Below are 8,318 nucleotides of genomic sequence, written 5' to 3'. Positions count from 1 at the left end.
TCCACCACGCTGCCTCACAATTTTTGACTCTGCGATGCGCTAGTCAACTAGTACTAGTAAGATGGTTGTGATTGTGCTTATATGGATTTTTCTGCTATATATAATACTGAAGACAGCTTAACCCTCTATCCGTATGCCCTGGGGTCATTTTGTACCCCCAAGGTTGTATTCTTCACATTTTAGAATACTTCTAGTACTAGTACGAAGATCTCTTTGAAACTTTCAGTATTTCTCAAAAAAATCATTTTGACAGACTGCTGTGCAAAGCGTACGGATCGGATTAACGAGTAAGTTTCCTCTTTGGAAAGTGGTGGCACAGAGTTCCCCAGGTCGTGTGGATACGATAGTAACACACGACGTACGGATAGGGTTAAGTGGTGGCACAGAGTTCCCCAGGTCGTATGGATACGATAGCAAAACACGACGTACGGATAGGGTTAAGTGGTGGCACAGAGTTCCCCAACGTCGTATGGATACGATAGTAACACACGACATACGGATATGGTTAAAACTGAACGCGGTTAATCCGAAAGCAGTGTTAAACCAAGAGCTTATTCTAAACTGAAAATCCGGCTTAAACGAAGAAAACCCTGTCAGCCCATGCAGATTTCGGGGTAGTGTAAGTGTACGCGGCCCCGACCAGTGAATCGCGGCTGCAATTTTTGACATTTTTTTGATCGGCGAATCGCGGCCGCGATGTTTGCACTTTTCGAAAAAGACCAAACAAAAAAAGCTACGTCATAACATATGTATTAAGTATTAGACATGTATTGTGATAAGTTATAAGATGTCCATGTGTATCTATTTTCAAGCGGAGAATATATATAAGTACATTACATTACATACCATTTAAATTACTGTCTGTCTGTTATTTTCCCCTCTTTGTTGTGTTTTAATTGGTTGGTGTGTTAATTTTTCTTTAAAAAATGTTCTGATGATTGGTTTTTCTTTTCTTTTTTTTTGGTGTGTTTATAAAGAAAGAAAAAAGATTTTTAACCAACTTTTGCCACTTTTTGTGGCAACTTTTGGACAAAAAATGGCAACAAACGCAGATGCTAGGTAAGCGGCTTAAAGCGGTCTCCACTATAGGCTAATATAATTAAATACGTTTCTAATGTTGGCTTGTTTCTCTCACTGTGTGCTTGTTTGGAGGCTGTCTCAGCATGGAGGGAATCTCAGTACATTTACAGCCCTGCATTATTTTTTATTCTTTTCTTTAGTTGGGAGTTTTATGGCACTTGCAACACAATTAGATCTAGGTCTTTAAAAAGTGCTGAAAATGAAACAAGTGACACTAGAGAGTAAGGGTCTCGCCTGGTTTCACAGCTGTCTCAGACTATCTGTCCCCGCAGTTTTATGCCCAAAAAAATTCTGAAATTATGCTTACTGAGCCCAAAAATGTGAAATTATGCGGTTCTGTTAATTCTAACAAAGAAAGATAAAGGAAAATAATCAGAAATTATGCAAAAAATGATCAAATGAAATTATGCCTACTGAGCCCAAAAATGTGAAATTATGCGGTTCTGTTAATTCTAACAAAGACAGATAAAGGAAAATAATCAGAAATTATGCAAAAAATGATTAAATGTTGCTAAATGATGCGGGGTTCATAAAACCACTAAGACAGAGCTATTGACAAAAGTGACAATGTTACTTTACATAGGAGAGCCTAGCTCCTGACAGACCCACCCAGTTGGAGAGCAGCAGTCATATCATTTAGTAAGCAGCAAGTCAAATGTGTCTTGACGTAGTGAAATCAGGCGCTCGTCAATTTTCGGGCATGTGAAGTTATTGGTATCATCTTAAAGCTTGTTCGTTGGTCTTGCTTTCAATTTAAAAATTACCAATCTATTTTCAATAGAAGTGGAGATATTTCGGATTGAAGGAGGTGGGGGTCACCTGATTTAAGAGGTAAAATTAGCGAGAAAATGGCCTCCAAAGCTTGGTAAATTCCAAAGCTGAAGAGTCCATGGAAACTGTAAATTTATATTTTGTGCCTTTACTTTAATCAACGTTTTCGGTGAAATCCTCAAAAAGGAATGTGTTTGTAAATAGACATAAAAGATGTTGAGTCAAAAAACCAAAATTAGATAAACATTGCTAAGCAGGGAGAAAACCTGCTGTTTTCTTCAATTTCATTATTTTGACGAGAGCCTGATTCCACCACGCTGACTCACAAATGATGTTTCACGAACTGGTAGTAGTTAGGCTACCGGGCTCGTGGCCTAAAATCTAAAGGTTAAGGTGTTGGTCTCTCTTTCAATGGTCCCGGATTCAAAACAACAACAAAAAAACTCGTAATCGTGAGGTTGAGGGTTCGGGGGTTCGAGCCGCGGGCTCGACGTTGTTGTGTCCCTGGGAAAGGTAGGCCCTACTTTACACAAATGTTCCTCACTTCCCCCAGGTGGGAATGGGTACCCAGCTATAGACAGCGAAAGATCTTGTCAGTTTGTTAAGTGTTTTAGCGCCCATAAATGGCAGCTTGGACAGTATGCTTCCCAGGAAGTTGAGGTTGTTTCAGAATGCTCTCAGGTCTGCTGAGGTAACAGTATAGATTGTAAAGCGCATTGAGCTTGCTGTGGGTGGTTGGAGGGTGCTCTGGTCTGGTTTGCTCTTTTTTCCTATAAAACATAATCTATCGTCTTCATCTCCCCTCCTTCTTTCTTGTGTTTGTTACTCTCTTGTAACACCTCTAATCTTTGACACTTATATCATGACCTTATTATGTTGCAAGTGCCGTAAAAAAAAAGCTCTTACGAAAAACAACAACTAGGGCTTGCTGTTGAGCGGGGATTTGCGCTCTATACAAATTATGCTGTCTATTATTACACGTATTGATCAGATTGAGAAATCCAGTTTACCTCTGCTCCCCCATCTATCTGTCCCCGCAGTTTTATACCCCCCCCCCCCCCCCAAAAAAAAAAAAGAAAAAAAATTCTGAAATTATGCAAACTGAGCCCAAAAAATGTGAAATTATGCGATTCTGTTAATTTTAACAAAGAACGAGAAAGGAAAATAATCAGAAATTATGCACACACAAAAAAGGTCAAATTTTGGCAAATTTCTGCGTGGTGCATAAAGCCCCGGGGACAGATGAATGTAGACGTACAAGCCTACTAGACTACATGTACAAGGTACTACGTGTTTCCTCATCCTAGGTCATAGTTCTTGGATGTTGTCACAAATACTGCAACATTTCCTTCCCCCAGACACACTGGTCTTCTCGGTTTTGTTTTTTTGTAGTCTTTTTGTTGTTGTTTTGTTGTTGTTGGTGGTTTTTTTTGCTTTTTTGTTTTGTTGTTGGGTTTTTTTTTGGGTGGATTTTTTTGTTGCTTTTTTGGTTGGTGTTTTTTTTCTTTTGTTCGGTTTTTATTATTTTATTTTTAAGGGTACAATCTTACACGTCTGTTGGTGGTTGGTGGGTGCTCTGGTGTGGTTTGCTCTTTCTTTCCTATCAAATATCTATCTATCGTCCTTATAAATCTCCCCCCTCCTTCTATTTTGTGTTTGTTACTCTCTTGTAACACCTCTAATCTTCGGCACTTATACATGACCTTATTGTGTTGCAAGTGCCGTAAAAATGTTACGAAAAAAAATAGGGCGTGATGTTGAGCGGGGATTTTGGCTCTATACAAATTACGCTATATAGATCTATTATTACACGTATTGATCAGATTGAGAAATCCAGTTTACCTCTGCTCCCCCATCTATCTGTCCCCACAGTTTTACGGAAGAAAAAAAAATCAGAAATTATGCAAACTGAGCCCCAGAAATGTGAAATTATGCGATTCTGTTAATTTTTAGCAAAGAATGAGAAAGGAAAGTAATCTGAAATTATGAAAAAAAAGATCAAATTTTTGCTATTTTCCGCGTGGTGCATAAAGCCCCGGGGACAGATGAATGTAGACGTACAAGCCTACTAGACTACATACAAGGTGCTACGTGTTTCCTCATCCTAGGTCATGGTTCTTGGATGTTGTCACAAATACAGCAACATTTCCTTCCCCCAGACTCACTGGTCTTCTCGGTTGTTTTTTTTTTTGTAGTCTTTTTGTTGTTGTTTTGTTGTTGTTGTTGGGTTTTTTTGCTTTTTTGTTGTTGTTGTTTTTTTTTTGCTTTTGTGGTTGGTGTTTTTTTGTGTTTTCTTTTGTTGTTTTTTGTTCGGTTTTTATTATTTTATTTTTAAGGGTACAATCTTACATGTCTGTGGGTGGTTGGCGGGTGCTCTGGTGTGGTTTGCTCTTTCTTTCCTATCAAATATCTATCTATCGTCCTTATAAATCTCCCCCCTCCTTCTATTTTGTGTTTGTTACTCTCTTGTAACACCTCTAATCTTCGGCACTTATACATGACCTTATTGTGTTGCAAGTGCCGTAAAAATGTTACGGAAAAAAAAATAGGGCGTGATGTTGAGCGGGGATTTTGGCTCTATACAAATTATGCTGTCTATTATTACACGTATTGATCAGATTGAGAAATCCAGTTTACCTCTGCTCCCCCATCTATCTGTCCCCGCAGTTTTATGAAAAAATAATAAATTCAGAAATTATGCAAACTGAGCCCAAAAAATGTGAAATTATGCAATTCTGTTAATTTTAACAAAGAATGAGAAAGGAAAATAATCAGAAATTAGTCCAAAAATGGCCAATCAAATTTTTGCTACTTTCTGCGTGGTGCATAAAGCCCCGGGGACAGATGAATGTAGACGTACAAGCCTACTAGACTACATGTACAAGGTACTACGTGTTTCCTCATCCTAGGTCATGGTTCTTGGATGTTGTCACAAATACAGCAACATTTCCTTCCCCCAGACACACTGGTCTTCTCGTGTGTTTTTTTGTTGTTTGTTTGGGTTTTTTTGTATGTGTGTGTGTGTGTGTGTGTGTGTGTGTGTGTGTGTGTGTGTGTGTGTGTTTGCTTTCTTTTGTTTTGTTTGGTTGGGGGGGGGGGGGTTGGTTCGGTTTTATTCTTTTATTTTCAGGGGTACACTCATACATGTCTGTGGGTGGTTGGCGGGTGCTCTGGAGTGGTTTGCTCTCTCTTTCCTATCAAACAAACATTGATATCTATCGTCTTTGTCTCCCCTCCTTCTAATCTATTTTGTGTTTGTTGTTACTCTCTTGTAACACGTCTAATCTTCGGCACTTATATGACCTTATTGTGTTGCAAGTGCCATAAAACTCTTACTTAAACTACAATTATATTTTTTAAGCAACTACAGACTTCAACAAAAGTTAAGGACCACCTTGACAGACAGTCCTAATTTTTATAAATATCCGGAAAAAAAAGACAGCAAGGAATGTTTCAAAATTTTTACTCTGAAAGTGTTATTTGTATCCCTCTCAGTCTCAGACCGGGTTGACCCTGACAGCCAGAGTCGGGAACCCGCCTCCTGAATGATCTACATTGTGTCGATGGGGCCGTAAAAAAACCCCAACAACAACTTACTTTCAATTTAAAACAAAACAAGACCATAAAGCAACAACAAAAACAAAACAAAAACAACCCAAAAACAAACAAACAAACAAAAAAACTCTACAAAATTTAACAAAACTTACTTTCAATTTAAAACAAAACAAGACCAAAAAGCAACAAAAAACAAACACACAAAAAACCCTCAACAAAATATAAAAAAACCCAACTTACTTTCAATAAATTTTTTTTAAAGAGACCGAAAAGCCACAAAAAAAAGCAACACCCCCCCCCCCCCCAAGAACAACAACTACAACAAAAAACCCAGGACAAACTCCACAAAATAATAAAAAAATTGGGCCCAGGTATATAAAGTATAAATCCTTGGCCAAAGATAGGGATAAATTGAAAATGTTTGTAGTTGCCTTAGCTTTTACCGATATGGTACATTAAATCCATGCTGAGAAAGGCAATGATGATGATGGAGAGAGATGGAGACAGACAGACTGACTGACCGACAGAGAGAGGGATAGAGAGATAGGCAGAGACAGCGGCAGAGAATGGGAGGAAGGAGCGGGATGAATGACGGATGTAGAGAGGTCACCCGAACAAGACAAGGACAATGTTTTGAAAGTGAAAACACACTCACACACACACACACACACGCACGTACACACACACACACACACACACACACACACACACACACACATACACACACACACTCACACATACACACACACTCTCACACACGCACTCACATACACACACACACGCGCGCGCAGAAACAGGGAGAGGCAGACAGACACACACAAAGAGAGAGGGAGAGAGAGAGTAAGAGAGAGAGTAAGAGAGAGAGAGAGAGAGAGAGAGAGAGAGAGAGAGAGAGAGAGCGAGAGCGAAATCTACAGCAGCCTACAACCTACTCAATACATGTATAATATTGATCTCTCTCTCCCTCCGCCCCCCCCCCCCCCCTCTATAACATTAGCCCTAAAAATAGTCTAACAATTGTTCTTAGTATTAGTTATTAGCCGTAATAATAGGCAAGGCTTGCTAATACATGTACCACTAACAGGCAGGTTTCGAGGTGACATTCTATACGTTGTTATCAAGGACCTTACAACAGACTGTCCTACTACATGATGTATATGTATAGTATAAGTAAGAGTTTTACGGCACTTGCAACACAAAGGTTATATAAGTGCCGAAGATTAGAAGTGTTACAAGAGAGTAACAAATATAAAAAAGAAGAAGGGGAGATAAGGACGATAGATGTTTGATAGGAAAGAAGGAGCAAACCACACCAGAGCACCCGCCAACCACCCACATGTGCATGTATAACCTCTTTGCGTTGTCATGCAAAGCAGGAAATCGTGATAAAGACATATCTTATTCTACTGCTATACCACCCGCGACACTTTTACTTTTAGTTAGGTTCACTTAATTATTATTAGGTGTAATCTACTGTTATATAATATATTCACTTTGAAATTTGCCGCCGCGCAGGATTAAACTTAGAGCTCAAAATTAATTTTTAAAAATAGATATCGCAGGTAAAACATTATTTCATTGTATTCGGAGTCTGCGTCTCAAAATAATCCGAGATATACGCCGTGAACTTGATTTGATGCGTTATTATGTATTATTTTAGCAATTTTATTATTTAGTTGATCGTCAATGGTGAAGTCGTGTATCAAGGTCACCCGGTGCGTTGCACATCTGCAGTCAAGTCAATGACTAGGTAGGAATCTCCCTGATCGAAAGAAAGCTTGACGATAGATTGGAACGTCTAAACAGACTACACAGCTCGATAAAACGGACAGTTCTCGCATACGACGAATCTGACACAATTTATCGTTTCGTGTAACTGGGCCATTAGGGCGGCAATATGACAATAATACAGACTTCAACATTTGTGAGGCAGCGTGGTGGAATCAGGCTCTCGTCAATTTTTGGGCATGTAGAGTTATTGGTATCATCTTAAAGCTTGTTTAGTTTTCTTTATTTGGATGAGAAAAAAAATATCCATTTATCTTGAATACAAGTCGAGATATGTGCGAAAGAAGGAGGTGGGGTTCACCTGTTTTCAGAGGTAAATTTAGGGAGAAAATGCCTGCCAAAGATTAGTTATTTCCTTAGCTTAAGAGTCTGTGGTAACTAAAAATTTACATTTTTTTTGTCCCTTTAGTCAACGTTTTTCAGAAAAATCCACACATAAATGAGTTCTTTAATGGGTATGAAAGGTGCTGAGCCAAAAAAAAATTGAAAAAAAATTGAAAAAAATTCACAAACCTGCGGAAAAATGCAAATTTTTTCTCTTGGATTATTTTGACGAGAGCCTGATTCGACCACGCTGCCTCACATTAGTTAAGGACCACCTTGACAGTCAGCCCGGATCTTTTTTAATCTGAAAAAAAAAGACAGCATGCTGCAAGGAATGTTTCAATATTTTTTGTTCTGAAAGTGTTAATGTTAATGGGTTACAAATGCGTACTGCAAAGCTTCCGAAAGTGACAAAACCACTACGTGCTGCACGGAAATCCTCTGGGAATTTTAGCCAAATTTGCTGTTGTTTTTTTTATCGACTTGTGTGCAACACCACAGACATTCCTCAGTTTTTAAATTTCAGGTGCACGTCATAAACGGACGTATGGGCTCGAACTGTGCTAACTTTGGTGGCAGTATAACCCGCCGTTTGCTCAATATCCAGTATGGCATCAACGTGCCACCAAGACGAAAACTGAGAGACTTTGATCGTGCCTGGGCTATGGTATAGCTGCAGGATGAAGTTGGAGCCCGAGAAGTTGCTCGAAGGCTTGCAGTGTCACACTGTCACTGTCATTGTCCGCTTGAAGCGGCGCCATCAAACCAATGGATCAGCCCAAGAACGCCCACGTGCAGGT

The sequence above is a fragment of the Aplysia californica genome, unplaced genomic scaffold, assembly GCF_000002075.1.
Source record: "Aplysia californica isolate F4 #8 unplaced genomic scaffold, AplCal3.0 scaffold00606, whole genome shotgun sequence".
Taxonomy (NCBI): domain Eukaryota; kingdom Metazoa; phylum Mollusca; class Gastropoda; order Aplysiida; family Aplysiidae; genus Aplysia; species Aplysia californica.
Note: the sequence above shows the minus strand (reverse complement) of the source record.